Below are 6,722 nucleotides of genomic sequence, written 5' to 3'. Positions count from 1 at the left end.
GTTAAAGGAATAAACCTTGTGAAGAACAAACAGTATGAGTAGCTGCGGTCTGAGGAAGGCAGAGGTTTGGGGCAGGCTAGAGGAGTTACAATATATGCGCATTGGGGAAGAGTAGGAGAGACTAATGTGACATAAAATGCTGCAGAAAAGAAGATGTGAGGGAAGTCTAAAAAGGTTTGAAAAGCTTGCCTTAGGGAAAATCTGAGTTGCTTCAGTTTTCAGCTGAGAACTGTTGTGTGCTGATCTCACTTAGAAACCGGCTAGCGCAAAGCTCTGATGCAAGGTGGGAGCTTTCTGTGAGAAACTGTCCATCCAACTCAGGATTTTGCCAACAGTATCTTGCAAAAATGCTGCTAACCTTCATCAGTCCAGACCTCACTGGGAGCTCCAGACATTTGGCAGACATTTGGTTTTCACTTATGTAACTAAAACAGAGGAAATTTGGTTACTGTTGTGCCATCACATTATAAACTTTAACTTTGTATTTTTTTAATCACATGAATCTTTTTCTTTTGAATGATGCGATCCTATGATTATACTTTGTGAATACAGAAAAAAGTTCGGAACCCATGAATGTGCATATGTATATGCAAAGTAATAAGGAGGTAAAAAAATAGGATAAGGCCTCCGTTGTTGGACTATACTGCTAACAAAACTCAACATCAAAGAGTTTACCAAGAGGTCATTGACCTTAAAAACACCAGATTGCTTTGTAGTAACAATGGATGAATAACATGAAACTATTTCTGGGAGTCAGAAAAAAAGAATAGCTCTGCAGCTCAATTTTTCATCTATCTAAATGGTATAGGTATCTCCTTGATTACTTGGGAGTTGTCAGCTCAGAAGCTACAGTTGTTTGAATAGGTATGTATAACTGGAATGCAGGACCCCTAAAAGCCTAGCAAAACAGATTCATGCAAGCATGAGTGTGAAATACATAAACCCCCCAGTTGATGTCACGGCTTAAGCCTCTTGAAGGCCAGTATGGAGGCCCTGATGATGAGGATGCTTGTCATCATCTATTCCTCTATTGACATTTGATTATTAGAGTAAGGGTCGTGGTATAAAATTGAGAAAGACAGGACTGATACTATCGTGTAGGATTATTTTTATTTTACCCTTAATTGCTACTGAGGTATGCAGGTCCTTCCTTCTTATCAGATAAATTGAAAAATAAATGTCTGAGAAACACTGTTATATCTTGCATCACGTTTGGCTGGCTGGCTTAAAATAAGCAGGTGTCATCCAAAATTTGTCAAGGGTCCTAGCCAAGCACTCAATCAAAGCTATCAAACTGTTTTTCTATTCTTCAGCTTTTATAAAAAACAAATTGCTTTAAGAAGCTGTGTGTTGTTGAATGTATGACTGAAAGATAATGTCTGTAACAGATCAAAAATATTTTTTTTTTAAGTTGGAAACTCATAATATTCTATTTGTAATAGTCTATTTTGAATCTTTGAAAAACTTCCACATTAGAAAAGTGTTTTTCCGTTAGCAAACACACATTAATGTAACTAGACTGTTACAACCTCATTAATATTAAACTATTCAGCACTGAACTCACAAATTAGTAATTATGATACAATTATTTAATTGCAGAATTATCCTATTGCTGAATATTAACGTACCTTTGTGAACACTTCTGGTAAGTGTGAACTGTGCCAATGTTCAGCACAAGAAAAACATGACAGAGTGCCTGACTGCTCACAGGTGGTACTGTGGGAAAAAAAAAAAACCAACAACAAAAAAACAGGAGACTGCAAATTTTTGTATTGAACTATGAAGATTATCCACCCGTATGTCATATATATTTCCAGGGAAAGGCAGTTTACATGCCTTTCATGGCAGAAGAAGAGAAGAAAACAGAAGCAGAACTACTCGTATCTGTAACCAATTTCAGTACTGTGAGAAACTTCTAAATTTACTGCAATGGACAAATTCATGACCCCGCTTCACCTTTTGAAAATTCTTTAGGACTCTGTTTGCTGTCTTCCGTAAGTTTTTCCCTTGTCAGCTCTTTGCACTGAAGTGCAAACTGCAGCAGAAAAGTTGGACTCTCATCCTGGGGCTAGCATTGCATATTCTTAGGTATTAGACTCACGTGTGTCCAATGCGATAATACTTCTTACATCGTGCTGTTGCCAGCTCGCTTAGCACAACATCAACACTGTTCACTGATAACTCTGTGGTTATAGAGTAAACATTAATACCTCAGGACTCAAACTACAAATCTATTTGGCCTTGATAGCTTCTCTTTCTAAGAAGCGTTTACCTCTGAACCAGCTCTTTTTCCTTCTGTATTTCCTCACTTTTTTTCTACTTCTTTTCCTTATTCTCTTTAATCATGAAGGCCGTAGAAACAGATATATTTATTACCCTGTGAGCGATAATACTAATAAAGGAGAAAAATACTGTCAAGAGATGTTTGTTTTCAGAACAGGAGAGTTTTAAAGTTGGAAAACTGCAAAAGTAACAAAATTATTTGTAAAACTAATTTAAAAACTAACAACTGTAAGAATCTCCCTCTGAATAGGTTTTCCCCACTTGACTGTCAGTTTTTGGTCTTTTGAAATTAGACCAATTGAAATTTTGAAATTTGGGATTTGCTGCTTTCATGCAGAGATCCTTCTCATTTTTCTGATAGCAGTCTCAAAATCCCTAGTTTTGCATAAAGGTAATTTCCCAGTGTTTCCTTATTCAAGGAAATCAATAATCTTCTATTTTAATCACCTTCACTCATCATAAAACCATCTACCTCTAGACTGTCCTCATGCCAATATGCTGGGAGTTGTAACAACACAAGGGGAACCCGCTCTTAACTGGAGACATTTACTGTGGGATGCAGGCTCCTGCAGGCTCCTGCAGGCTCCAACTACACTAAAACCCATTGGACCAGCTGAACACAAATGGAGATCAAATTATCAGATCTTGGCCCTCAGCAATGTCAGGTTCCTACACTGGCTATATTGCCAATGTCATTCGTCTATTGAACCAGACCCTTGTTATTTTTACTCAGAACAAAAATAATGTTGTCATGTCCAAGGGCTACATTTTCCCTTTTGAAAACACTCTTTTTCATCCTTTGCATTTTTTAAAAATCCTTTGTCTGCATTCTTTTGTGGTCTGAGGCTCCTGTATCTCAGCCAAACACTGATACATTCATTGCAGGCTTCAGCTGCTTTGCAGAACCTGAATAGACATTGAGGCTACACGAGTGACTTCAATTAAGCAGTTCTATAGAGCTGATATTTTTTGTTGAAAAACAGTGTCTTTTTGCAGGGCCAAACAAAGTGGCAATGCCAGGGATGCAAATCAGAACAAAATACTTAAAAAATAATAACTGCCAAGGCAACCAATTGCAAGCATTCAGCAGAGAGTACAAAGACACATTTACCCAGTTGTTTCCTTCTTTTACTTTACCATTGTGAAATTCCAAGTATGTACATTACAGCAAAGATGCATGTGATAAAGCAGAATTTCAGTGAGAAACTTCTAGATTTTAACAACCAAATTGGGACTTTTTGAGACAGTAAGGTTTGTTTTCTTGGAGAAGTGTAGCTATGAAAATATACAAAAGTCTTTTTATTCCTACGCACATGTACACAGCAGAGATTCTCACTGAAGTACAAGAATGCAATTATTTTCCCTTCACCCTGCTTGTAAGGCACAAATACATTGTACTTCATGAAGGGCTTTAGAGCAGCATATGCCACATGCTGATGTGTTCCTCTCAACTACCTGAGACTACAGTAAGTGCTCTGCTTCTTTTTTGTTTGGGTTTTTTTTATACAACTTTTGTAACTTGCTTCTACATGTATTTTTTCTTCCCCTTTTATTTCTTTTTGATAATTTCTATCAGTTTATTTGCTGAAAAGTAAAAGAGGAGCTTCGTTCCTTGTCTTTATGGAGAGAATTTCCCACATGGCTTTAATTCCTCCTGCACTTGAAGTGGTTGGGTCCAATTCATCCCCCCCTTCCTCTTTGTTTCCTTCTTCCCCGGGCTCGGCAACCCAGCAGAAGTCTTTTTTTGTGTGTGTTCCAATCTGAGCCAAATTATCGCAAATTACTCTGTCTGGCCTAGGCTATTATTAGACCAGCCAGCAACTGTGGCTCTTTTGATTATTTCAACAGCTGGTTTTGTTGCTTGTCTAAAGACCCAAAAGCACAGCTCTCTCCTCCCCCTAGAAACTGCCTACCCAGATAAAGGGCTGTGTCAGGATCTGTTCCAAGACTGCTAAGGTGGATCTGCTGTTGCTGAGCACTCCGCCAGAGCCCCATCTATCTCCTGCAGACTTGTTAAGGCCTACCTCCTTCCTAGGTACCTCCATTATTTACACACCTTTATCAGGTATCAAGCCAGTGATGTGTTGATGCATTCGATGGAAAACCCTAAAGCTGTTGATCACTTAAAAATACCAACATAAACTAGAAGTGAAGCACAGCTCACAGAGTATGGATGAGTGCATCTGGCAAGCACTCAATAGAAAAGAATTACTTGTAAAAAATGGAGCTCTAGACATCCACCCTCCATCTCTACTCCCTTAGAGTCCTTGCATATTAGCAGATTTTGCAGCTGAGAGAAGTGAAGAGTATGTGAACATACTGTCTTACACATTCCTGTACGTTACCCTACATACATTTGTTCTACAGGCATTTAAAACCTAAAAAACACCTCTAAGCTTGAATGCTTGTGCCATTTGTACACTGGCAATGTGAGTCCACCTACAGACAACATACCCTGAAGAACTCTAGCTACTGGTAAGCAACCTCCTTTTGGAGGCAGTGTGCGTTATTGAATGTTTTTTGCAATAAATGTTTCAGAAATATGATTCAAGTATTTCATGCAATGCTGCCTTGCATTTTAATTTTGTTTAAATGCTGGGAATTTTTACTTGTTTCCAATAGTACTGATTGGAAACTGTTTCCAGTAGTATGTTGGTTATTGCTACCTGAATCTTTATCCACATATGAATTGTATCGTAGTCTGATCTCTTCCTTTCTGGTGAAATCTGTCCTCGATCAGTTCCAGGCATTTCTTGAATGGCTCCTCTAGCTCTAAAACTCAGTCCTTGTCTTGAATGCATTTTCCACTGGCAGAGCTCGGTATATGGCCAAGCGGTTGCTTCAGAGACTTTATCACTTTATATTTAGGTATTGTACTTTCATTTTTAAGTAGGACTTTCCCTGTGAACACTAAGTAACTCTTGATGATTGTCAACATTGAATACTCATGATCCTTCCGTACTGTATTATTTGAGATCTGGGGGAATGTTTTCTTAGTCATAGCTGGAACTACTCTATTCGGCATGTTTTTCTTAGGCCTAAGATCTCTCTAAATGTATTTTTCAGTTTTATGTGCTTGGAAGCCTCTGCGTTAATTTCATCAACAGCAACAAAAGAAGGTTTAATTCAATTTTCTGGGGCCTTTGAATTTGTATTATGTTCTATGGTGTATTCTATTTTTCCTTCCTTGGTAATTTTACATGATAGCAAGCTTCCTTTCCTCCCCCCCCAGCAGTAGTGAAACACATAGTATTAAAAGGAGATATTCAGGAAGTGGAAGAAGGATGGTCCTTGTCACTCTTTGTGGTTAGTAGAGTTTAGGAGCTGAATACAGGTGCTGCATTTCGGCTCCACAGCGAAGAACCAGAATACAGACAACACATACTGTTTGTTCTACATGGGAGATTCTCTTTTGTCTCTCACACGTGCACATACCAGCGACTTCCCTCTCTTCTGCTGTTCTTCTTCATACTTTCTGCATTGGAACTTCTTGCGTTTTTCATTGCAGGTGAGGCTTGGTGGAACAGCCCTATAGCATATCTGTGATGGCAGTGCACCACTGAGGAACTTTGTAACCAACTGGTTATCCTGTACCATGCTGGTCTTGCACTGAAATTTGTGAGGTGAGATCCTTTGACTAGCATGCAACTCACCCATGCAGAGGTCCTCCGAAGCATGAGGCTTTTGAGAACACATACCTGTAGTGGAAGGTTTGATTTGTCTGTTATATAGTCCTGCTGTACATACAGTTTTATGCCTGGCCTTATATCCTTTTATAGTATAAAGCTTAATGTCCTTCTAAAGTGCAACTATTACACCCCTTGAACGCTAAACATTCCAAGGAAAAAACCTTCTGTTAAGGAACAATGATTGTAGTCAAGCACTGAAACGCTAAGAAATGCATAGACAGCCGTTTGTATTCATGCATTATGATATATTTTTCAGTTTTGTGATCACATTTTTTTCAACCTGCACGATCTGCTTTATTCAGGGTACAGAGTAGATGGTGCTTAGTGAGTCAGCAGAGATATTGCTCAACATTAGGATTACTCAATGTTTTGTTGTTTCTTCCTGATTTAATTTGTGGTCACATACTTCATTTATTTACTGTCCCTTATTCACCTGTTCTGAAGCTGAATTTAACTTCCTTATATGCTTTTTTCAGTGGTGCCTAATGTGGAGTCATCTGTAAAAACATTTATGGCTGGTTTTACAGTAACCATATGATGTGAAGAAGCAATATAATTTCAATTTTAGATATGGGCAACTGAGGGCCAGAAAAAAAATAACTAAAGCTAAAACTACACCTGACTTCTAAGCATCCGACTTGAAACATGGCCAGATTTTTCATATCGCCTCTGCGCTGGAAGCGTGTACCTCACCGGTTTCAAGTGTGTCCGTAAGACCACTTCTCCTGAAGTGGTTTAAACCACCCTAAC

The sequence above is a fragment of the Pygoscelis adeliae genome, unplaced genomic scaffold, assembly GCF_000699105.1.
Source record: "Pygoscelis adeliae isolate BGI_AS28 unplaced genomic scaffold, ASM69910v1 Scaffold67, whole genome shotgun sequence".
NCBI lineage: Eukaryota > Metazoa > Chordata > Aves > Sphenisciformes > Spheniscidae > Pygoscelis > Pygoscelis adeliae.
Note: the sequence above shows the minus strand (reverse complement) of the source record.